This window comes from Hyperolius riggenbachi, chromosome 12 (genome assembly GCF_040937935.1).
Source record: "Hyperolius riggenbachi isolate aHypRig1 chromosome 12, aHypRig1.pri, whole genome shotgun sequence".
NCBI classification, from domain to species: Eukaryota; Metazoa; Chordata; class Amphibia; order Anura; family Hyperoliidae; genus Hyperolius; species Hyperolius riggenbachi.
In genome coordinates, this window is record NC_090657.1 from 147,548,535 (window position 1) to 147,574,546 (window position 26,012).

The following is a 26,012-nucleotide window of genomic DNA, read 5'->3' on the forward strand; positions in this document are numbered from 1 at the left end:
ACCACTATAGTTAATGTATACTTCTAGTATGGAGACCAGTGTCTGAGCTGAGCATGTGCAGCTCGGTGAACTGGGTTTTTGACCCACCCACTCAGCTTACTGAATGAGCTCTGTTCTGTGGAAGTGCCCGCCCACAGTCAACGCCTTTCAATTCAGTAAGCAAGAGCCCATATTTCATATGTGTTTTGATTTACTTGCCAATTGCTAAGATCATTATTAACGGTTATCTTTATAATATTGGTTTAGGAGCATTTCATATATTTGAATATGATTGTACTGCTGCAACCTGATGTTTGGCATTAAAATTAGTGACTTCACTCTCACTCTCACTCTTAAAGAGGAACTTTAGCAAAAAAGGGAAAAAAATGAGAAGTTAAAAAATAGAAGAGATCAAGAAATTATTAATATTCACCATGTAATTTGTTCATGTTGTTTGATCCACAATCAGCCTGCACATAATCATTTTTACTACTGGCAGACAAGAAAAAAATACAGACAGCACCAACTGCCATTATTTATAACCACACCCACTAACATTGTGATAGGCTAAAAGGTGTGTATCTGGTTGCTTGTTAGTTGGAAACAGCTGTTATTTCCCACAATGCAACAAGGTTCAAAGACAGGAAACTGTCAGGACCTATGGATACCTGTTGCAGGGATTTTACCACAATATCAGCCATAAAGACCTGCCTGATTATCTATTTGAGAAAAGGTAAAGATTCCTCATGGGGAAGGAGGTATCACCTACTGATTGGGATGAAGTTAAAACATTGCTTACTAGGTAATGTCACATTACTACCACCCGTGTAGTGCATTTTAAAATGTAAGTGTACTTAAGTATGCTTAGATTGTCTTTAAATTGAGGCCCCGATTATAAATGTATCATTTAAGATACTGGCCTGCAGTGAGTACTGTAGAATGTATACCTCTACTGACAGTATGTTTTGTTCCCTGCTTGCTATTTGCCCTTCAAAATTGTTAAGTCTCCCCTTCTCAATTATAAATGGTCTCGCTCAAGGTCAGGGACAGTAGGTAAAATGGGCACATCGCCAAAAATGAATTTGCAACCCCTTTCATTTTCGTATTGTACTGACAGTAAACTTCATACCTCTGCAGTCCCTGGCTTGTGTGGCCCTTAAGGATCGTGTGGTCCTAGGCAACTGTTCCTCCAGTCTGACCCTATAGAAGCACCGACCCTGGTTCCTCTGCGTTCCTTGTCACCTCTGTGCAGGGATTATCAGCTCTTCAGTGCACATTAAAGATTAAGTATAGCTGACCATGAGTCATTTTTATGGTAGGGATATCATGTTGGTATCTTCATACAAGATGAAAATCTATAATACAAGTGTATTGCTTTACTGATGAGAACGCTGTTTTAACACACTTAACTACTCTTAAAGAGGAACTCCAGTGAAAATAATGTAGTAAAAAAGTGCTTCATTTTTTACCATAATTATGTATAAATGATTTAGTCAGTGTTTGCTCATTGTAAAATCTTTCCTCTCCCCAATTTACATTCTGACATTTATTACATGGTGACATTTTTACTGTTGGCAGGTTATGTAGCTGCTCCTAGCTGTTTTGGCTGTTAGAGACAGCTGTAAACAGCTAATTCCTGTCTGTGAACATTGTTACAATGTGGCAGTTTGCCCAGAGTACCGCTGTACTCAGAGCTTCTTGTGGGAGGGGTTTCAGCACAAAATCAGTCATACAGCGCCCCCTGATGGTCTGTTTGTGAAAATCATTATATTTCTCATGTAAAAGGGGGTATCAGCTACTGATTGGGATAAAGTTCAATTCTAGGTTGGAGTTTCTCTTTAAGTACAACCACTATCTAAACAAGTTGTGATGCTGTGTAAAATATAAACAAAACAGGCTGTAATCATCTGCAAATCACGTCAACCCCATATTTAACTGAAAATTGTCCAAACACACAATAGCAGATGTTGAACGTAAAATACATTTTTCTTCTAATTTTTGTAGATATTCATTTTAAATTTGATAACAGCAAAAAGTTGTTTGCTAAAGTTGGAATTGGAGAAGCTTAGTATTAGGGGCCCAAATGGCTCTGGGCCACCCTGAAATCTCAGGAACTGCTCCACTCTAGTTATGTCCCAGAGTAAAGCAAATTGTCAGTTTGCTCTCTTGCCTAGAGGACATGGCCTCATAGCATTTTTTCAAATTCAAAGTTTGATTCATCAGAACGCTGGACAGTTTTCCATTTGGTTTAAGTACATTTTCAATCAGCTTAGACCCAGAGATGGTGGTGGATTAGTGACTGTATGGCATACATGTCAAACCCTGGCCCATGGGCCAAATCTGGCCCTCAGAGCCATTGCATTTGGCCCTCAAGTGGTTTCCCCACTTTGCATTATGTTTGGCCCACTCTAGACCACCAGGGAAGCTATATTGGGGTGAAGCCCTAAATCACCAGAGAAGCCATATGAGGGAGGGAGGGGGAAAGCACTAAACACCAGGGAACTCTATAGGGGAGGGAGGGGGGCCAACTGGGAACTTTATAAGGGAGGAAGGCGGCCAGTAGACATTGAGGTTGGCCCGTGAATAGGTCCCAGTGTACAATTTCGGCCCACTTTGTATTTGAGTTTGACACCCCTGCTCTATGAGGAGATTTGTTTTGCAGAATTATGTCTGTTTTGAATGCAGAGCTGTCTGAGGGCCCGAAGATTACAGCCTTCAGTATTGATGTTCAGCCTTGTCCTTACTTGTGGAGACTTCACTGAAGTCAGATGATACAGGTAGTGAGTCCAGAAAGTTAACAATTAAACATTTTTTGTGAGTGCAAACAAAACTAAAGAGTAAGACAATTTTGATGCTTCAAGTGCAATAGCATAGCTACAATAATCTTATTCTGGATCTCTGGAAATTGTTTTTACTGATATTGCATATTGTAATGATGAAATAGCAAAATTTATTTTCACCAAGTAGTGATCCAGTCCCCAAGGAGAAAGCCTCCATCCCTCTTAGATGCTCTTATTTTTTACCCAATCATGTTATTGAGCCTTTGCCACTTAACCTATTGTGAGATGTTCCTCTAAGTATTTTATTTTATTATAGAATTTCACAACTTTCATAGTTTTTTTTTTGCTGGCATCAAATTCAGTATGAGCGTACATTTTTCAGAAAGCAATAAAATGTCTCATCTTACATTTGATTTGTTGACTTTGTTCTACGTTCGATCAAATGTAGGGCTTCAAGCTTTTGAAAACCACCATTTTATTTACCTTTTACACAGTGTCACACATTTTTATGAAATAGGGTTATAAAATACACTAATATAATAATCCATATAGGAGCAGACTATTTTGATTGTTAGAACTGCAGTACAATGCAGTTGCTATTACCATTTAGTATTTCATCAGAAGACAGAATAGCCTCTCCCCCCCCCCCCCCCCTCAAAAAAAAAAGAAAAAAAATGAAATTGTGAAAAGAAAAACATCAGAATGTACATCGATGTTGTTTTTCAATGGTCAGAGCACAAATAGAAATACATCAGTGATCCCTGTATCCCTCTCAATGCCAAGCCCTCTAGGTGGTATAAAAGATTATTTGAGGGCTTCTGCCCCTTGTGTATTTTACCAGGCACACCTGGCTACATTCTGTCAAGCTGTTGGTGCCTGATATTATTTGATAAGGCATGTTTGGGCACTGTATTTAACATCTGTGCAGAAGGGTATTAAGATGCAGCAAAGATGTTTTGGGTAGTGGGTTTGGACAATAAGAAGATAAGGGCTGGGCTAGTTGTCAAGAACAAGGGTTAGAGATAGGGAATAGGGTAGTATTGATTTTATCAATTAGGTTTATTAGATTAGGGTGCTTAGGGTTAGGCAACAGGGATGCCTTAGGCTTAAAGTGAATCTAAACTCAGAATGTCCTCTCTGTTCCAAAAGATTAGGCACAGCATGATAACGTTTAGGAAGCAACAATTTCTTTATTACAAAGTTTTTTGAAGATTTTTTCTCGGATTAACTTTGCAGGGAGCTAAAAAAGGGTTAAGCTTCAGTCTTTTCTTGTATAGATAGAGTGGCAGCGCTCTACTCTCCTTCACAGCTACTACTTATAAGACTAGTTACACTTTGAACTAGCTAAGCAAAAAACACACAGCTCAGTGCAGTGGATTTCTACAGAATTTTATGTGGAATGAAAACTTTTCATTGTGTGCAGTGCACAAGTTTTGGTCTGCTTTAAGTATGAAATATAGGATGTGGTTAGCATCAGGAATTAAGAAGGTAGATTACTTAGAATAAGATATAGGGGGTAGGTCTGGGTTAGGCATGAGAAAATAAAGTTTTTAGGGTAATGAGGGTGTTTTGGGAGGGGAGGGACTTACCATAACGGTTGACTAAAACAGTGCTGTGTCTAAACAAGCCATGTCATATCTGTACATACCCACTCATTTACCCAGTGCTGGATCCAGACTCTGCTCAGATGAACAAGGACAGCAGATTGACCAACTAATGTTTTTGTGTTTTAAAGCTTTGCAAAGATATATATTCATATTGTATAATGTATGTACTACTGTAATAATATTTTGCCATGCACCGTTTTTGTTAAAAGTCATGTAATTAGCCGTTGGCTGAAACTTCTTTGTTTAAACAGATATACATCTCTATTGTGTAATTCACAGTATGGGAGAGAAATATTTATTGCTTGCCTTGCACATGTTTTAAATATTATTGCATCTTGAATATAGGTTAAAAAAGTATTTACAATTTTAAATCAACTCAAGGGATGTTACTTTCTAAAGTAACTTGGGCTGGTGATTAGAGGAGAACATCATTGTTTCCACAGACCTGACTTGGATTTCCCCCACCATTTTACAGATCACCACATTTATGAATGTGACCTCCACTTATCTTTGGTTACCACTTTCCTGTAAACAGACAAGGTAGAATCTAAATGGCCCTGAGGAAGACACAAAAGGCAATATATCACATAATACACATAATACAGAGAATCTAGCAATAGCGAGAGTGATGGGATTAGCACACTGAATTAATTAGACTAGACTTTCGTCCTCAGTGGACTTAAGGTCCGTACACACGCCGGACTGGAGGCAACGAAGGGTCCGTCGTCACCTCCCACTGGGTGGGCATTCCAACGACAGTCCGGCGTGTGTACGCACTGTTGGTGGACTGATACGGCTGCTTCTGAGCGATCCGCCCGGCGGATCACTCAGAAACAGCCGTATCAGTCCGCCGACAGTGCGTACACACGCCGGACTGTCGTTGGAACGCCCACCCAGCGGGAGGTGACGACGGACCCGTCGTTGCCTCCAGTCCGGCGTGTGTACGGACCTTTAGGATCACCCAAGGAACCACTAAGAATTGCAACAAAGCTACTGATTAATCTGCCTCTAGTCTAGATGCTGATAAAAAGGGATGAACATCAGATCTCTTTTGTTCTCCGGATAGCCCTATGTAGTCTTAGTAAATCACCACTATAGTATTCACTACAGAATGCCTTATACAAGGTTCAAAAGCAGTCGCGTAACTACAATTCATTGGGCCCCCCAGCAAAATTTTGATGGAGCCCCCTCAATGTTCATAACCCTTCCCTTGCCTACCCTTTCACGGCCATCTCACAAGTTCAGTGAACTTCAGTTTGTTCCCAGCATACAAAAAGCCAAAGAGAATCAAAAAAGTGAAAGAAAGGAAATCCAGAAAACAGAGTAGGACGCATTTGTAACTGTGTAGATGTCCATCACTAAGCTTTTCCGTTTTATATCCTCTTCTATACTGATATACATTTGGGGGGTGTATCTATATATATCTGCCATAGCAGACCATACCACCAGCATGGGGGTCCTGCAGTTTGGAACTCTTGCTGCTTTAGAATGATGCAGGTATTACTAAAGGATTGTCTTTGACAAGATCTAGAGAACCCTGTAACGATTTTGTTATGGACCCCATCATAATATAGCATGATGTAACTGTACATTGTGGAAGGGAGGGATAGGATAATACTTGCCTCACAGTGTAAATATTCTTCTAGAAATGTTTGACACATTTTATTTTGTTAAAAATTTGGCATGAATTTATGGACTTATTTATTTAAAAAATGCTTTTTACTGTAATAAATGAAATTATTAAAACAAAAATATGTGTTTGCTGTTATTAACTAAAAGTTGAGGGGGGGAGACATTTAGCGCAAAATTATTTTTGCAGCAACATCATCCTGTTCAAGTACTGCAAATGGCTACACAAACCCACTTTTTCTCATATGTTTGTAATTGGAGAAATATTCATCAGTGTAATGTTATCATGCTTTTACTTCCATTTAACTACAAATCCGTTAAGGTTGGATTTACAAAATCAGAATGACGATTGCTAAAAATAAAAGCACATTGGGGGTCTCTTTCTTTATGCTGACCCTCCGGCCACCCTGTGGTAAGTGGCCAAGATTGGTCATTGGGTACTTTTATAGAATTCTAACCCAAAGATACAAACACACTCTTGGGGCCCATTTCCACTAGAGATGTCACGAACATAGAATTTTTTGGCAAAATGTTCGCGAACAGGCAAATCTGGAGAACGACCATAGACTTCAATGGGCAGGCAAATTTTAAAACTTACGAAGACTGTTTCTGGCCACTAAAGTAATGAAAAAGTTGTTTCAAGGGGTCTAACACCTGGATAGGGGAATGCCAGAGGGGGGATCCATGCCAAAAGTCCCACTAAAAATGGAGTTTACGCAAAGTCGGGTTTTAAACCCTAATGGGCAGAAATCACATTATGCGCAACTCTGGATTTAAGTGGACTGTGGAGTTTCTCACACAGAGAAATGCAATAGTATTTTCAGAATACAGTGAAATAATGCACTGGAGTGGTTCTGTGCCTGCAACTTAATGAGGCAACAGCAGTAGTGTGCACAGCTCTGTGTGTCAGTGGGCTGTGGAGCGTCATATACAAAAAAACACAGGAGACCAATGTGCTAGCCCTTAAAAGGGCTGTTTGGGGTGCCTTCACAGCAAGTAAGGAACAAGGACACAAGCCTAGCTAATACTTTCCCTACCTATCTGTAGCAAGTCTGGCCCTGCTCTCACTAACAGTCAGAAGCAGGCAGAGAATTGATCGAATATGGCCACCACAACTGCTTTTTGATAGGAGGGTGGGGGGTTCCAGGAAGGAGTGCTAGCTGATTGGCTGCCATTTGTCTGCTGACTGTGAAGTAAGGGGTCAAAGTTTAGCTCAATGATGATGTATAGGGGCTAAATCGAACACCTCAATGTTCGCTGTTCGCCGCAAATGTGCACAGCCGATGTTTACAGAATACTGCTCGCCGGCGAACTGTTTGGGCCATCTCTATTTTCCACTACCGTGCGTTTTGAGACATGATTCCAATTGCTAACAGATGGCAAAACACAGGGTACAGTAAAACTAATGGAAACGGCAGCGGCTATTTCCATTAGTGTGATCTGATTGCGTTGCAATTTTCTCCTGAGTGCAATCGTCGTCCTGTCACATTTTGGATGTGATTGCGTGTTGTAGTTCAATCGCAATCACATTAGTGGAAATTTGCTTGAAATGCGATCGCAGCACGATTGTGTTTGCAATCGCATTTCATAGTGGAAAAGAACCCTTAGTGTTGCCCGTCAAGATTGACTACAAACCTTGAGGCAATAGAGGTGACACTTGAAAAATTAGAATATGGGTTATCAATAAAACTTCAAAGCGCACTTGCATACACAGTCCAACTGTAATAAAGGATCCTGACCAATCTGGTCTTGGATAATTCTTGAGGAAAGAAATAGAGATGGCCCGAACGGTTTGCCGGCGAACTTCCGGTGGTTCGCGTTCGCCATTTAAGGCGAACTTTTCCGGAAGTTCGGTTCGCCCCCATTGTGCACCATTAGGGTCAACTTTGACCCTCTACACCACAGTCAGCAGGCACACTGTAGCCATTCAGGCTACACACCCTCGTGGAGCCACTCCCCCCCCCCCCTCTTAAAAAAGGGAGGCTCCGCCAGCCATTACACTCACCCAGCCATTACACTCACTCGTGTGCCTGCAGTAGTAAAAGAAGGGACAGCTGCTGGCAGACTCTCATAGGGAGAGATTAGTTAGGCTGTTGTAGGCTTGTTAGCTTGCTCCTTGCTGATTCTTATTGCTAAAATAGCACCCCACAACAGCTCTTTTGAGAGCTAATCTTGTTCTTGTGATCTATTTTTTTTTCTGTGTGTCCCACTGAAATTTATGTTGCATAGACAGCCTTGATAATTCATACTGTGTGTGTGCCACTGCCAGGCCCAGCACATTCATGGACTACCTGTGTGTGTGACAGGTGCACATTGTAATACCCAGTACTGCATATACCTACCTTTTGTGTTCAGTGAACCCACCTCATCACTGCATATACCTACCTTTTGTGTTCAGTGAACCCACCTCATCACTGCATATACCTACCTGTTGTGTTCAGTGAACCCACCTCATCACTGCATATACCTATCTGTTGTGTTGAGTGAACTCACCTCATCACTGCATATACCTACCTGTTGTGTGCAGTGCACCCACCTACCTACGTGAGTGAACGCAGTGTGATATACCACTCCGTGCATAGCTGTTAACTGCACCTGTGTGATTGCACATTGTATTAGTCAAGTCAGTGAATACCTTTCACGCCATCCCCCCTGATATGGACAAAACGGACAAAACAGGTAGAGGAAGAGGTAGAGCCAGAGGAAGGCCACCCGGCAGGTCTGTGCGAGGTCGTGTTGATGTGATTTCGTGCGGCCCTGGCCCAAAGTACATTGCTCCGAAGAAGGCACGTGCCATGAACTCCCAAGATTGTCAGGACGTGGTTGACTATTTAACACAGAACACCTCATCTTCCGCAGCCACCAGCGCTACTACAAGCACCACATCTGCTGCATTTGACAGTTTGCAGGAGTTATTTGGTGGTGAAATCACTGATTCACAGCCACTACTGCAACAACAAGATGAAACCAAACCTTTCGCGGAAGTTCGCGAACCGAAAATCGGAGGTTCGGGCCATCTCTAGAAATAAATGGACAAATCATATATCAGGTCTGTCTTGACAGGTGAAAACCACCACCACAGTCTAAAGATGGAAGAATTACTGCAACAATATGACCCTCTACTAGATAGGGTCCAAAGCGCCTCCAGGGCAATTCAAGGTCCCCACCACCAGAGGTGTTGTGGACCCTATCTAGTAGAGGGTCATATTGTTGCAGTCAAGGCAGATGACCTGTCAAGGCAGATCTGATATATGAACTATCCGTTTGTTTCTTCAAGAATTATCTGAGACCAGATTGGTCAGGATCTTTTATCTGAGTTGGACTGCAAGTGTGCTTTGAAGTTTTATTGGTGTCTATTGTTTTAGATAAGCTCACCACCATGGTGACATCCATTGCAGTCTATCTAGCGCATTGTTTTAAATATATTTCAGAATATGAGTTATGTTCATTTAAGTCAGTATTTCAACTGAAAAGGTAAAACTAATGTATGTAATAGGCTCATTACATTCAAAGTGAGACATTTCAAGCCTTTATTTGTAATTGTGATGACTGTGGCTTACAGGTTATGAAAACCCCAAAATCAAAATCTAAAAATCTCAGAAGGTTAGAATATTGTGAAAAGGTTCACTAATCAAAAAAGTGTCAGACTCTAATCAGCTAATGAATCCAAAACACCTGCAAAGTCCTGAGTTCTTAAATGGTTCAGAATGAATTACTGACATAAATGAACTTTTGCATCATATTCGAATCTCTCGAGTTTCAGGTGTACTGTGTTATACAAACATGCCCCTGGACCGTAACTGTGGTATGTGTTTGTATACCACACTCGTCTGAAGGATCGAAGTACAAAAGGCAGTTGAGCCAATTCTATCACTCTCCCTATTTCTAGGTTCTCTTCATTGCGTCTTATTCTGTTGAGAAGGGAGGAGGAGCCATGGTACAGTGGCAATGGAGCGACTCACAGGGGGAAGGTTGAGGAGGGGAACAATGTGCTTGGGCGTAGCTGTCACTAACAGTCTAACTTTAGACAACTACTTAGGACACCTGTCCTGAAAGGCAATATCAGCTGAGGGTCATCTACTGAGTTTATCAGGGGCAAACTATAGTCCCCGGGACCCCACCATCACCGGGGGAGGGGGGTAGGGGCTAAGGAGGCCCGGCTGTCATGAGATGCAGAGTGTGGAAGCAGAAGCATCACACATTACCTATCAGTGGAGTGAGCGGCACGTTTCTTCACTCCTCCTCTCTTCAGCTGCAGAGTAACTCCATGCAGATCCCGTCCCTGCATGTCATGCAAGCAGTTGCACTGTTCAACATGGCTGAATAGAGAAGTAAATAGGATGCACCATTAGCTCCGCTGGCAGATAATGCATACCGCTGCTGACACATTCTGTTCACTATGGGGGGAATTTGCCTAGTCAACCCTGCCAGGCTCTAGTTATGCCCATGGTGTGTACCTAGCTTAGGCCCATTTCTCATTAGCGTTTTTTTGTATATAGCCATACATAGCCGGAACGTATACTGTACAAATGGAATGGACGTGAAAGGATCCAATGTTAACCCTTTTGGACCGTTCACATACGTCCGTTAGTACGGATACATTCCGTACGTTCCGGTCCCCAGATCTAAAAATTGCTGCAGGCCCTAATTTTCCGGACTGTACGGCCTATCGGAACGGATCCAGACAAAAAATGCTGCAGCATTCGTGCAATGGAAAACGGAACGTTTCTTCACACTAGTGAAGAAACGGACTGTTCAAGTTTTGGATGTTATACTTTGCTCAATATCTGTTCTGTTGTGAAACATCTTTTCAATAAAGCTTTAAATGTAAAAAAATAAATAAATAAAAAAATAAACGGACTGTTCCACTGGGGATGGGGGCATGTGCCGACGCAAATCTGAGCGATGGGAGGGTGAGGGAGGGTGCAGCAGCCGGGCGGGTGGGTAAAATACATACCTAATGTTCTTTAGCAGCCGGTGGTAGAGGCTTCCGTCTTCTTCCGCCCCCCCCCCCCCACACCCCATTGCTGTGCTATCACCCCCCAAAAAAAATTGGGGGGCTTGTCATCAATCTCGAGGGTAATGGAGAAGAGCTAATCCCTGCTAAATGCCCACTGGGTGCTTTCCTGAAGCTTTTCTCTAGATGCCATTGAGCAGCTCTGCCTCTCCACGGCCGCACCCCCTGCTGCTCCCCTGCATGCTGCTCTATGTGAGACACACAGACAGTGTGATGCGAAAGTTTGGGAAACTTGTTCATCGTCATGATTTTCCTGTATAAATAGTTGGTTGTTACAATAAAAAATGTCAGTTAAATATATCATATAGGAGACACACACAGTGATATTTGAGAAGTGAAATTAAGTTTATTGGATTTACAGAACGTGCACAATAATTGTTTAAATAAAATTAGACAGGTGCATAAATTTGGGTATTTTATTGATTCCAAAACCTTTAGAACTAATTATTGGAACTCAAATTGGCTTGGTAAGCTCAGTGACCCCTGACCTATATACACAGGTAAATCCAAGTATGAGAAAAAAGTATTTAAATGGGGTCAATTTTAAGTTTCCTTCCTCCCTTCCCTTTCTCTGAAGAGTAGCAACAAGGGGGTCTCAAAACAACTATCAAATGATCCAAAGACAAAGAGTGTTCACCATCATGGTTTAGGGAAAGGATGCAGAAAGCTGTCTCAGAGATTTTAGCTGTCTGTTTCCATAGTTAGGAACATATTGAGGAAATGGAAGACCACAGGCTCAGTTCAAGTTAAGGCTTGAAGTGGCAGACCAAGAAAAATATCATATAGACAGAAGCAACGAATGGTGAGGACAATCAGAGTCAACCCACAAACCAGCACCAAAGACCTACAACATCAACTTGCTGCTGTAATGATCTGCTCAGCTGCCTGTGCAGGCAGGCAGCTTTTTGACCATTGTTTAGGTTTGCATGCTGCAGGACTCTGGAAAGGAGAGCTTCTGTCAGTTTTGCAGCTTGTGCTTGCTGAGGAATTTGCATACGTTGTCATGCAAATTGCCTGGCCACATTCATTGGAGGCGTGTACTATAAGTACTATGTGTTTCCCACAATGCTTGGCTGGTCATAAGGATTCCTTCCTGTGAAACACTCCTGGAGGAGTGTCAGCCTTACTCTCTGTTTGAAGATCAGCTTAGAGTAATTTCTATAACTGCGCTAGGCAGGTTCCCCTAGTGCAGTTAGGATTGCTTATCTGTTTTGTTTGATCTGTTGCGATTGTCCTGTCCCAGCGGTGGTCGACAGGAAATCGTTCTGATCTCTGTTCTTGGAGTATAGCTGGTGCAGCGGTTGCTACCAGCTATCTCTTCTGATCTGTCTCACTTGGATCGCACTAGCATCTTGCGCTAGCGCTGTGGATCCTTCTGTTCTGTCCCCTTGGATCGCGCTAGCCACTTTCCGCTAGTGCTGTGGATCCTTCTGTTCTGCTACTCTATACCTGGATCGCGCTAGCCACTTTCACTACTGCTGTGGATCCTTCTGTTCTGCTACTCTGTCTGCCTGGATCGCACTCGCCTAGCGCTAGTGCTGTGGATCCTTCTGTTCTGCTACTCTTTACCTGGATCGCACTAGCATCCTGCGCTAGTACTGTGGATCCTTCTGTTCTGTCTTCCTGGATCGCGCTAGCCACTTTCGCTAGTGCTGTGGAACCTATCTCTCGCTTGTCCCTGTTTTCTTGTGTCTGTCTTGTCTGCTACGAATGCTTGCTGGAGGCTCGGTGAGGTAACCGTTAAGCAAGCGCTCGTGTCCTCTGTTACATGTTTGGCTGTCGATGGTTAGTTAGGCGTGCTTGTCTCTATTGTGCTTATCACGTGGAGACTGCGCATGAACGCGTGCACTGTTGCCAATGAGTGCGGTGTTCGCGTTCAGTTACCGTTTGTTATTTTCCGTATCTCCTCATTGTATGATTTGCTGTGCCTTTGCTATCCTCGTATTCTGTTCTTATCTGCCTTGTGTCACTTTTGGCAATCGCCTTTCTTGCGGTTGCGTTTCTGTTTCGTATCTGCTGTTGTGTGTGCGCTGTCGCGGGGTGGCGACTAGATTGGCGCACACACATACAACCTGTCCCTTTGTTCGTTCTCATTCGCAATCGCTTTCCTTGCGATTGCGTTCTGCGCTTCGTACAATTCCTGTCTGGCATTTGTGGAGGTACAGAGGATTGGTTCCTCTGCACTCCTCAGCGCCATCTGCCGACAGGAATTTCCCTCTACGGGTGCGTACGGGTTTTGCTGGGTTCCTGCAATTATACGCTTGTGGAGGATTTCTGCTGTATCAGCGCACACGTTGTGCGCTGATCACGGAGAAAGTTCCACAATCGTTACAGTATGACCAGCCTAACCCAAAACCCCAGTGTAGACGGAATTTCCGATTTGTACGATTTTGTTGAGTATGCATCTGCTGATCAGTTTCCAGGTTTTTTGCCCCAATCAAAAGCTTATGTGGATCCTACTATAGGTAGGATCGCACACTATATTAAAGCAGTTAAAAAATCTGTTCTTGTTCCTGAACTCCACCCCTATGTAGATTATCTGGATACTGGCCTGTTTGAACCCCCATTTGCTTCCTGGGATATTGGGGCCTTGCTGGAGGAATTCGATTTTGATTGGAAAGCTTTTTGCGATTTTTACATCGCAAAAAGCAAGGATGTCTTGAATGATTGTCTCGATTCTATGTACCTTTTGATTGATTCCGATGAATGTGACGAGGGTGATGTGGATCTGGTGATTTATGTGTGGCAGACGATTTTGGATGAGTTGTACACACACCAACCAATTGATTCCAATAAAGAGACATCGTTGTCGGATGATTGTTCCTGCCTTTCTGGGGTAAAGCATGTGAGTCTTGACTTTGTGCAATCTGAAATGAATGAGTGTGCCGCTGTGGTTGATTCCTGTGCGAATCCTGAAGGATTCTCTCCTGACAGTGTGCAGTTTTAATCTGTGCGATCTGATGCCTGTTTCTCGGATGTTCCTGCAGATTGTGATCGGCATGAGTCTGCCGGTTTCCTCAAGGATGTGTGGGATCCTTTGTCATTTAGAAACAGATCTTTGAGATCTTCCGTCTGTGACCCTGCTATGGGGAAGATTTCTCGACTATGCAGCGTCAAAAGTAATATGCCTAATAAAGTTTATCCTGTTGATGTCGCTATTTCTTCTGCAAATGAGTCTTTGTCTCACCCTGTTCACACCTGTAGGGGCCCGTTGCCTGATGACAGTTGCTCCAGTGTTTCGGTCCTAGATGCCTTGCAGTCTGCTCCGCAGATCGCGTAGGTTTGCGCTATGGAAGCATCACTTTCACAACCTAAAGTGATTTTGGATTCGCAGGTTTTGCGTTCTGACTCCTCGGATTTGACATTGTTAGCCGAATCTAAGAGTGAGACAGCGCTTTGGTTTTGCGAATCTGCTGCTGAACCTTCTTTGCCTTGTTCAGAGACGCTTTCTCTGAGCCTGCCCTGTACCATGAATGAAAATATGTTTTCCTTTCACACTGACGTTTGTGAGCCCCTTTCTTGCTCTGAGGGAAGTGCTGATTCAGCACCCTGTACTCTGGATGAGTCAATGTGGCCTTGCTCAGAATCCCCTGCAGTGCCCCTAGAGGCTCGTCTAGGTATTGCCACTATACTCACCTGTTTTTCTGCAGTTTTGGAGTTACAAGCTAGTTTGACTGCCACAAGAATTCTGGGTACAGTGAGAATGAAGTTAGGGAGTCAGTGTGTGTTCCAGTAAATATTCCTGTACATCCCGCTAATTATGATGAAGTTCAGTCTCAGGTTATGGTGGAACCATTCCTGGGACATCTGCCCTGCCTGCAGGAGGTATTTAATGTTCAGCCCTGTAACATGGATAGTTCAGAATCCTTCTTAGAAAACCTGGAAAATGATGTTCCTGAGGTCTTGTTTGATGTTCTGGAGGTCTCAGAGTTCCTCCCAAAGGGTGCAGAACTTGTAGGAGATGTCTCCTGCCCCCCAAGTCCTTCTGAGGTGTTGCCCTCTTCCGTAGGCATTGCTGCCTTGCTGGCTACCTTTTCAGCTCTGGTGGAGCTTCAGTCATGTGTAGTCAATGATGAATTTCTGTCAGATACCATTACAGTCATTGAGATTTCTAAGCCTGAGACCGAGTCTTCTTTTGAAAGACCAGTACCTGTGACCTCTACTCATGATGATTTTCTGCCCGGTCCTGGTTTTGGTCTTGTCGTGCCGGACTCTGAGGTTGGCAGTTCCCCGACATGTCCTGAGGTTTCTCCTGTGCTGGTGTACCCCAGTGTGCTCTGTGACCCAGAAAGCCCAAGTGTGCCTCGGTTACCAGCGTACTCAGATGCTTCCTCGGTGGAGACATGTTCTGATTTAGCCTGCCTGCTTGCATGCCCAGAAGTGGTCCCTGAAAGTCCTGATCTCGATGGGTGTCCTGCTAATTCTGAATCTGGAACTGTCATAGGTTCCATGGGGGTGCTTAGTAGCTCTCCATGTGAGCCTGGTGAGCGTTCTGGCTTCTTGGAATCTCTGCGGAGCTTCAAGGCGTTCTGGGAGATTCCGAGAGAAGTTTTGCTTGGTACCCTGAATACGATCAACAGCAGCTTTTGTTTTGAAAGAGACACTTCGAATAGGTTTTGTGGCAGATTTGGTGTTTTCGGACGCTCCTTGGAAGGTGGTGGGTATTGTCTGGAGGGTGTTGATGGCTTCTTCTCTGGTATCCACAGTCCTGATGGGTGTTACGCTGAGACTTGTAGTGCTGATGGGCATGTTTCGGTGGCTTTGGTTTCCGATGAGGTCGGTTTCGGGTGGACTGACTCTGGAATTGGACCTTGTCGGGCTGTCCCGACCTTCATGAGTCTTCTGTTAAAGTGGTTTGGAGATATCAGTTTTGAGGGTCGTCTGGAATTCGACCCTGGAGGGGGGGGGGGGTACTGTAATGATCTGCTCAGCTGCCTGTGCAGGCAGGCAGCTTTTTGACCATTGTTTAGGTTTGCATGCTGCAGGACTCTGGAAAGGAGAGCTCCTGTCAGTTTTGCAGCTTGTGCTTGCTGAGGAATTTGCATACGTTGTCATGCAAATTGCCTGGCCACATTCATTGGAGGCGTGTACTATAAGTACTATGTGTTTCCCACAATGCTTGGCTGGTCATAAGGATTCCTTCCTGTGAAACACTCCTGCAGGAGTGTCAGCCTTACTCTCTGTTGGAAGATCAGCTTAGAGTAATTTCTGAAACTGCGCTAGGCAGGTTCCCCTAGAGCAGTTAGGATTGCTTATCTGTTTTGTTTGTTCTGTTGCGATTGTCCTGTCCCAGCGGTGGTCGACAGGAAATCGTTCTGATCTCTGTTCTTGGAGTATAGCTGGTGCAGCGGTTGCTACCAGCTATCTCTTCTGATCTGTCTCACTTGGATCGCACTAGCATCTTGCGCTAGCGCTGTGGATCCTTCTGTTCTGTCCCCTTGGATCGCGCTAGCCACTTTCCGCTAGTGCTGTGGATCCTTCTGTTCTGCTACTCTGTACCTGGATCGCGCTAGCCACTTTCACTAGTGCTGTGGATCCTTCTGTTCTGCTACTCTGTCTGCCTGTATCGCACTCGCCTAGCGCTAGTGCTGTGGTTCCTTCTGTTCTGCTACTCTGTACCTGGATCGCACTAGCATCCTGCGCTAGTACTGTGGATCCTTCTGTTCTGTCTTCCTGGATCGCGCTAGCCACTTTCGCTAGTGCTGTGGATCCTATCTCTCGCTTGTCCCTGTTTTCGTGTGTCTGTCTTGTCTGCTACGAACGCTTGCTGGAGGCTCGGTGAGGTAACCGTTAAGCAAGCGCTCACGTCCTCTGTTACATGTTTGGCTGTCGATGGTTAGTTAGGCGTGCTTGTCTCTATTGTGCTTATCACGTGGAGACCGCGCATGAACGCGTGCACTGTTGCGAATGAGTGCGGTGTTCGCGTTCAGTTAGAGTTTGTTATTTTCCGTATCTCCTCATTGTATGATTTGCTGTGCCTTTGCTATCCTCGTATTCTGTTCTGATCTGCCTTGTGTCACTTTTGGCAATCGCCTTTCTTGCGGTTGCGTTTGTTTCGTATCTGCTGTTGTGTGTGCGCTGTCGCAGGGTGGCGACTAGATTGGCGCACACACATACAACCTGTCCCTTTGCTCGTTCTCATTCGCAATCGCTTCCCTTGCGATTGCGTTCTGCGCTTCGTACAATTCCTGTCTGGCATTTGTGGAGGTACAGAGGATTGGTTCCTCTGCACTCCTCAGCGCCATCTGCCGACAGGAATTTCCCTCTACGGGTGCGTAGCACCTTTTGCTGGGTTCCTGCAATTATACGCTTGTGGAGGATTTCTGCCGTATCAGCGCACGCGTTGTGCGCTGATCACGGAGAAAGTTCCACAATCGTTACAGCTGCATATGGAGTCACTGTGCATCATTTGACCATTCGGCTCACTTTACACAAGGAGATGCTGTATGCAAGCGTGATGCAGAGGAAGCCTTTTGTCCGCCCACAGCACAAATAGAGATGCTTGAGGTATTCTAAAGCACATTAGTACAAGCCAGCTTCATTTTGGAATAAGGAGCTGTGGACTGATGAAACTAAAATTGAGTTATTTGGGCATAACAAGGGGTGTTATGCACGGAGGAAAAAAAACACAGTATTGCAAGAAAAACACCTGCTACCTACAGTAAAATATGGTGGTGGTTCCATCATGCTGTGGGGCTGTGCAGGGACTGGGAATCTTGTCAAAGTTGAGGGATGCATGGATTCAACTCAGTACCAGCAGATTCTGGAGACCAATGTTCAGTGACAAAGCTGAAGCTGCACCAGGGCTGGCTCTTTCAACAAGACAACAGCCCTAAACTCTGCTCAAAATCCACTAAGGCATTCATGCAGAGAAACAAGTTCAACGTTCTGGAATGGCCATCTCAGTCCCCAGACCTGAATATAATTAAAATTCTGTGGTGTGAGTTAAAGAGAGCTGTCCATGCTCGGAAGTCATCAAACCTGAATGAACTAGAGATGTTTTGTAAAGAGGAATGGTCCAAAATACCTTCAACCAGAATCCAGACTCTCATTGGAACCTACAGGAAGCGACTTTTGCTAAATCTACTAAATATTGATTTCATTTCTTTTTTGTAGTGCCCAAATTTATGCACCTGCCTAATTTTGTTTAAACAATTTTTTCACACTCTGTAAATCCAATAAACTTCATTTCACTTCTCAAATATCACTGTGTGTGTCTCCTATATGATATATTTAACTGACAATTTTTATCATAACAACCAACGATTTATACAGGAAAATCATGACGATTAACAAGATTGCCCAAACTTTCGCATCCCACTGTAGCAGCTCTTCGAGCGTCATGACCCCATGGGGTCACAAAACTGAAAGTAGAGTACTGCAGGCAACAGGAGCAGTGCAGAGTGGCGGGGATTGCGGCTACCTGACCTGAATGGGGGATTCTTAGGGTTTTCTTAGTTTTCCAGTCACTCAGTCTGAGTGACAAAATATTGTGCAAGTTAGTAGGGAGCCTGGCTGGTATCTTACTATTTTAGCAGTTAAATGCTAAACTTCTAAATGCTAAAAAGCAGGAAATGCTTTTGAAAACAAAGAAAACCCTGAGAATCCCCCATGAGGAGACTGACTAGTCCAAAAGCTGTCGGTTCTGTCAGATTTTTTTTCCAAAATATTTTATTAAAGTTTTTCAAAGAATTTTCAACAAGCCAATGGGCACTATTTGTCATATACATTACTTGCACATAATGTAGTAACCTATAGTAACCCAAGTCACATAGTGTCCCATTCCTCCTACCCTCCCCTCTCTCTCTGTGATGATCAAGAAACCTCAACCTTCGTAGCTGGGCTCTGAAAGACAAAGATCGTAACAACATAGTCGTCCCCAGAGCAGCACTTGCACGACCAGATTTAGGTGGACTTCAGAGTCCTTCAGAGAAAACCCTCCAATCAGTCCATATATCTGCAGGTCATTTGACCTCTAGTGCTACAAGAGTTCCCCCTATATGCTCCAGGCAATACCAGGAATGTAATACAAAAACCCCCTCAGGACTTTTATTTTCTTAGGTGTAAAAGTCCGAATGATAAACCTCTTCCAGAGCTTGAAGGAATGCTTGGTTTTCCAAAGATTGCAGCCTATGTAGTTTCTCCAAAGAGAAGAGTTATGGCAGATCTTTCTTGAATTAAGCAATAGTTTGGTGATTGTGGTAATCCAGTTTTGAAAAATCACTCTGTGGCACAAATAACATGAAAAAACTCGACGGTTTAGTCTTGTGATCTTCCCCCTGCTTGTCATGGAAATTAAAAAGACACAATTGAACATCGTTGTTTACATTCTTGTTACACAGCTCATTTGCATATCTGATCTCCTCATCCCAAAAATGGTCAATGACGCAGCAACTCCAAATGCAGTGCATGAGATCTGCATTCGGAAGTTTACATTTGGGGCATTCTGGGGTATAGTGAGCCGGAGGACGTATTTAATATTAAAAGCAAACTTTGCCCATAGTATAAACAATAAATGGGAAGTTTGATGTTGCTCATTTTTTTAATGGTGGCTCGAAATTCCCCCAGACCGTGCACAGTATTTTCCTCTATATCATCTATCTTTATATCTTTTCTCCATTTTTTAAACATACAACCTATTTGTTTAGCCTCATTGCCATGTGCTAGACCCAAAGCAAAATCTGCTAACAATTTCAGAGGACCACCTGGGTTGACAAGGGAGTCCAGGCTTGCTCCATTTGCAATATTAGCAATATGAGAGTTCACTAAAGATTTCATCTGCAAATAGGGCAGAAAGTCATCCGATTTCACGGAATAGTTTTCACCTAGTCCCCCAAACGTTAACCATTTAACAATGTCTAGATTCAGCAGGTTACCCAGTTTTGTTTTTCCCCTAAAGTCCCATTCTGAGAAGTAACATTTGTAAAATGCTAGCAGAGAAATGTTCCCTAATACCAGATAAGGGAGGCTGAGGTCCTTGCATACAAACACTACAAATGCAGTGCTGGAGACTTGGGTGCAGCCGGGACGACCACCATAGACCGTAATAGGAATTACGGCTATAGCGGCACACAGTCAGTAACTTCGGCGCCGTTAGAAGACGGAGCTGAAGTTACATCATTTCCCACTATCCACGTGGACCTAGAGGGGGAATAGTATTTAATGCCGCCGGGAACCTGTGCAGCAGCAGGATAAGCCATACTGGCTGTATCCTGCACCCAAATCTCCCGGCGGCGAATTCTCTCGGACGCCATTGCGTACCGTTTTCCGCTCTGACAATTTAAAGAGAGTCTGAAGCCTTAAAAAATATATCTTTTAACTTGCCCGGCCTCTTCAGCAATAAGATCATAGCTGAAATGCTGCATTCCCATGGCAGAACAATGTCTTGATACCCCCCAAATCCTGTGCATTAGCTCTGTCTCTGCTGGAGTCAATCTCCTCCGATCTCCACCTCTCCCTGCCCCTCTGTCTTTTTTCACTGAGAGTGGCGGGGAGAAGCAGAGATCAGCAGAGATTGACTCTGAGACAGAGCTACAGCGCAAAGCTCTGCCTCTCCCAGGCAGCAAAATCTACGACTTGGAAAGTCGTGGAATGTTGCCCTGGGATTTGGGGGTATAAAGCCCTCGTTCTGCCGCGGGAATGCAGCGTTTAGCTATGATCTTATTGCTGAAGAGGACTGGCAAGTAAAAAGAGATATTTTTTAAGGCTTCAGGCTCTCTCAAAAAATTGGAAAATTTAACAAACATACAAATAAGAAGTATGTTTTTTTCCAGAGGAACATGAGTTATAAATTACTTTTCTCCTATGATGCTGTCACTTACAGTAGGTAGTAGAAATCTGACAGAAGCGACAGGTGTTGGACTAGTCCATCAGTCCATCTCTTCATGGGGGATTCTCAGGGATTTATTTATTTTCAAAAGCACTTAGTGAATGGAAGTTGCTCTGTCCAACTGCCAAAAAACTGTGTAGCGAGCAGGGAGGCTGGCTAGCATAATTGTTTAAATCCTTTTTAGGATTTAAATTCCTTTTTCTTTATAAAGAATAAAAGCCTTGCTGAGAATACCCTAGGAAGAGATGGACTAGTCCAAAACCTGTCGCTTCTGTCAAATTTCTACTACCCACTGTAAGTGACAGCAACATAGGAGAAAAGTAATTTATGGCTCATTTCACTCTGGAAAAAACGTACTACTTATCTGTCTATGTTTGCACATATTTTAAAAGTTAAATTTTTTTGCCGTAGTGCCCTTTTAACTGCTTACTTTTCGCACTGGAGTGGTCCTTTAAAGGACAACTATCATGAAAATGTTTTAAATTTAAAATACTTGTAAACACAAACAAATAAGAAGAATGTTTCTTCTGGAGTGAAATGAGCCATACATTTCTCCTATGTTGCTGTCACTTACAGTAGTTAGTAGAAATCTGTAGGAACTAACAGGTTCTTGACGAGTCCATCTGTTCATGGGTGATTCTCAGTTTTTAAAGCGGAATATAACCCTGCATTTCAACTTTGCTCTAAAACATTATTTACAGCATATTATATGCAACCAGCATTTTTTTTTACTAGCCCAGCATTGGAAGGGTTAAACACAGAGGTTTAACGTTCCGTGGAGAGATATGCAGACGTTCAGATAGATACATTTAACAAAATAGAATGTAACAAGTGAGAAATGTTACACACTCTTTGGCTGTCCTCCAGCTCCTTCTCAGTCAGAGAGAGTGAGTCAGCTTCCGATGCGTCTGCAGTTCTGTCCAGGAACTTTAAAGCTCTGTGTAACCCTTCCAATGCTGGTCTAGTAAAAGAAAAATGCTGGTTGCATATAATATACTGTAAATAATGTTTTAGAGCAAAGTTGAAATGCAGGATTATATTCCGCTTTAATGTATTCTTTGCAGCCACACCCCCTACCTGTTTGCAACACTATTCTGCCAGCTGGATTGAGCAACTGCCATTCACTAAGTGGTTTTGAAAATAAATAAAACCCTGAGAATCCCCTATGAGGAGGTGGGCTAGTCCAAAACCTGTCAGTCCTGTCAGATTTCTACTAACTACCTGTAAGTGACAACAACATAGTAAAAAAAAATTTTTTTTAAAGTAATTTATAGCACATTTTACTCTGGAAGGAATGTTCTTTTTATTTATGTGTTTTCATGTATTTTTTTAATTTTTCACGATAGTGGTCCTTTAAGGAAGGATGGGTGGCATTAGACATAATGTTTACAGTAAGGCTAATTTTAGGAGTAGCTGGGGGAAGATTAATGTTAGAGTAGGTAGAAGCGTTACTAGAGGCTTTACCCCACATTTACTCGCTGCCCTTTTTACATATTTGCCTGCCAGGCTCTGGGCATTTCCAGGGCCAGATTTGTACATTTTACCGCCCAAGGCCCATGGTCACCGACCCCAACGCTCACCCGCCCTGTTCCTGTGCTTCCCTCATCCTGTGCTGATTTCCCCTTGTCCTGTTCTCCGCTAGTCCGGTACTTTTCTCCCTATCCTGTAATGTCCTTCCCTGCCATGAAACGGGTCTGTGACCACTGCCATTTACATGTTTGGCAATTTAACTGCCTGAGTGTGCCAGTGGCTACCCACCTCTTGCTTCCTGGTGCAATAGGCCATGACCTTTGTGGCCTTGCCTCAAATTTGGCCATGGGCATTTCTGCTATATTTAGTTAGTGATTTACCCACAAAATACTCAGTATACCTGCATAAAAAGAAAGTATGTAGAATGCGGAGTATAAATTCGCTTTAAAGACCAGTTTGCTTTCAAAATATTCAATCTGGTGTTTAAGCTTGCAGATTTTATACTTTATACTTACAGCTAATTCTAATTATTTATCTGTCTGTGTTGATGACACACTCACACACATACCATCCACAAGATGATACGGTCACTCCTAGACCTGTTTTAAATAGCATTGTGACACCAGGTGTGTCACAGGTGACACATTATTTTGTCGCATCATGCAGTATTTAGTTTTATTTATAGCATTGTTTCCTATTTATTTTGATTTCTGTTATTTGGTCCAAAAATATTGTGTCAAGGTTTATAAAAAGGATTACAATGAAACACACCTGTGAAACGTCCAATATAAGGAATACGTGCTTAAAGGAATCAGGTTTCTGAGATACCTAGAAAGCACTCTTCACGCAATATTTCATTAAAAATATGGAGATGTCTCTAAAGCTACACCTATAATTACAAAGTATAGAAACCACCTGTGGATAAAGGATATCGCTTACTGCTTATATTCATTCAGAGAAGCCCTCTTCAATATTTATTAGCTCAATAAAGATATGATCTAATCCGTAATTGGTTGTCGTCCGTAACTAATGTATCAGCAGTGAAAACATTACAAACTGGTTATGTTCACAGTTTTTTATCGGTGTGATGTTTAGAATATGTAAACAGTGTTTTCTTAGTGCCATTCACACTAATTCGGTCATCTTTATTAATGTGTATTAGCCTTTGCAGCTAACTACTCTTGTTTTCAATGAGATTGCTCGCCGTACTTGTTTAGCAGTATTCCATGCACTCGATGTCTATCAGGGGCTGAACAGGTGGTAGGTAGAGATGGCTCGAACCGCAGATTTTGTGTTTGCGAACCGCGAACGCGAACTTTCGCAAAAGTCTGCAAACCGGCAAACTCAGCGATTGCAATAGACTTCAATGAGCAGGCGAGTTTGAAAAACTACAAACACTGTTTCTGGCCACAAAAGTGATAGAAAAGATGTTTCAAGGGGTCTAACACCTGGAGGGAGGCATGGCGGAGTGGGATACACACCACAAGTACCTGGGAAAATTACGGATTTGACGCAGAGCAGGGTTATAATCCCTAAAGGGCAGAAATCACATTACATTCCTAAATTGGAGGCATAAAGTGCTTTAAAACAGCTTGCGTGTGTATACATGGATCAGCAGGTAGTGTAAGTGTACTGCTTCACACTGACAGACCAAACTCACGGTTTAATGCACCGCCGCAAACAGCCGCAAAAGGATGTCATTAGTTGACACTCCCAGGACATAAAATGTCAGTCCTATGGGCGGCAATATTTGTGTAGTGATGGCCGTGCTCGTGCGCACGTTGGTGAGAGTGCAGGCCATGAAGATGAAAATTGAAAAATACATTTTTTTTTTGATAGATTGAAAATTGAAGAGTTATTTTTGAATTCTACAGTTTTTCTCCTGATATGTTACTTTGATAAATGTGGTAATTCCGGAGTTCAGCTAATACCTGAGAGCTGACCTGTACAGTGCCTCTAGATAACCTTGGGCCGATCGCACGTCCCCGTGACGGCGACAACGCATTTGGACATCTGTCCTATCAACTTTCGATGGTACTTTCACTACCATGGTGACCACGGGTGACGGGGAATCAGGGTTTGATTCCGGAGAGGAAGCCTGAGAAAAAGCTACCACCACATCCAAGGAAGGCAGCAGGCATGAAAATTACCCACTCCCGCCCAACTTGGGGAGGAACTGACGAAGAATAACAATACAGGACTCTTTCGATGCCCTGTATAGTGAGTACACTTGAAATCCTTTAATGAGAATCTGTTACGGAGGGCAAGTCTGCCATTCAGCTGTGTGATAAGCTCTTCTTTCTATGGTACTTTCAGTACCATGGTGACCACGGGTAATGATCACTGTAGTTGTGAAGTATTATCCGCTGTGTCCATCCATTTAATTGTCTGTTGCAATGGACATGTCATAGATACCATGCTACTCATGACATGTCTGTGTACCATGCGGTATGTAGAAAAGTCATGCAAGACGGGACTTTGCAGTTAACTGCAAACTCGGGGAGGTTGTGGCGAAAAATAACAATACAGGACTCTTTCGAGGCCCTGTATAATGGGTACACTTGAAATCCTTTAACGAGAGTCTGTTATGGAGGGCAAGTCTGCTCACTACATATGTGTAATGAACCCAACAAACCTCACCTGTCACCTCAGACCTCAAATGTTAGCTGTTAAATTGTTCCAATTTTTAATTATAACAAAGTAAGAAAAAAATACAAAATTTATAAAAAAAAAAGAAAGAAAAATGTTAAAGCTTAAATCTATTTCTTGTAATTATTTTTCCACTCTGTCTGGGCAGTTCCTTCACCATGAGCCTTCCATTCAGCCGTGTGATAAGCTCATATTTCTTTAAGTGTTGGCAACAACGCAACAACAGTGAGCAGTAACACAGATGCAGTGAAAGGTATGCACTGACTGGTATAATACAGTGTGCAGTCACAGATGTAGTGAAAGGTATGCACTGACTGGACTAATACAGTGTGCAGTCACAAAGATGCAGTGAAAGGTATGCCCTGACTGGAATAATACAGTGTGCTGGGCCTGGCACAGTATAGCAAGGGCAAGCTTCAACAGACAGGGCTGTATATGCAGTAATCAGTGGCACACACAAAAAAAACAACACATCACAAGAACATTAACTCTCAAAAGAGCTTTTTTTGGGGGTGCTTTCCAGCAACAATTATCAGCAAGGAGCAAGCTAACAAGAGCTAACTAACGCTTTCCCTATCTCTCCAGCAACCTCTCCCTTCTCTTACTAGCAGCAGGCAGCAGACAGAGTGAGAAGCTGGCCAATGCTGCTGCCTTTTATTAGGGGGGGGGCGGGGGTCCAGGAGTAGAGATGGCCCGAACGGTTCACCGGCGAATGGTTCCAGGCGAAGTTTGGGTGGTTCGCGTTCGCATGCAAACTTAAACTTTCCCGGAAGTTCGGTTCACCCCCATAGTGCACCATTAGGGTCAACTTTGACCCTCTACATCACAGTCAGCAGGCCCGTTGTAGCCAATCAGGCTACACTATCTCCTGGAGCCACCCCACCCCTTATATAAGGCAGGCAGCGCCGGCCATTATAGTCATTCAGTCCCTGTAGTAATTAGTGAAGGGAAAGCTGCTGGTAGACTCTCATAGGGAAAGATTAGTTAGGCTCATGTAAGCGTGTTAGCTTGCTCCTAGCTGATTGTTATTCCTAAAATAGCACCCCACAACA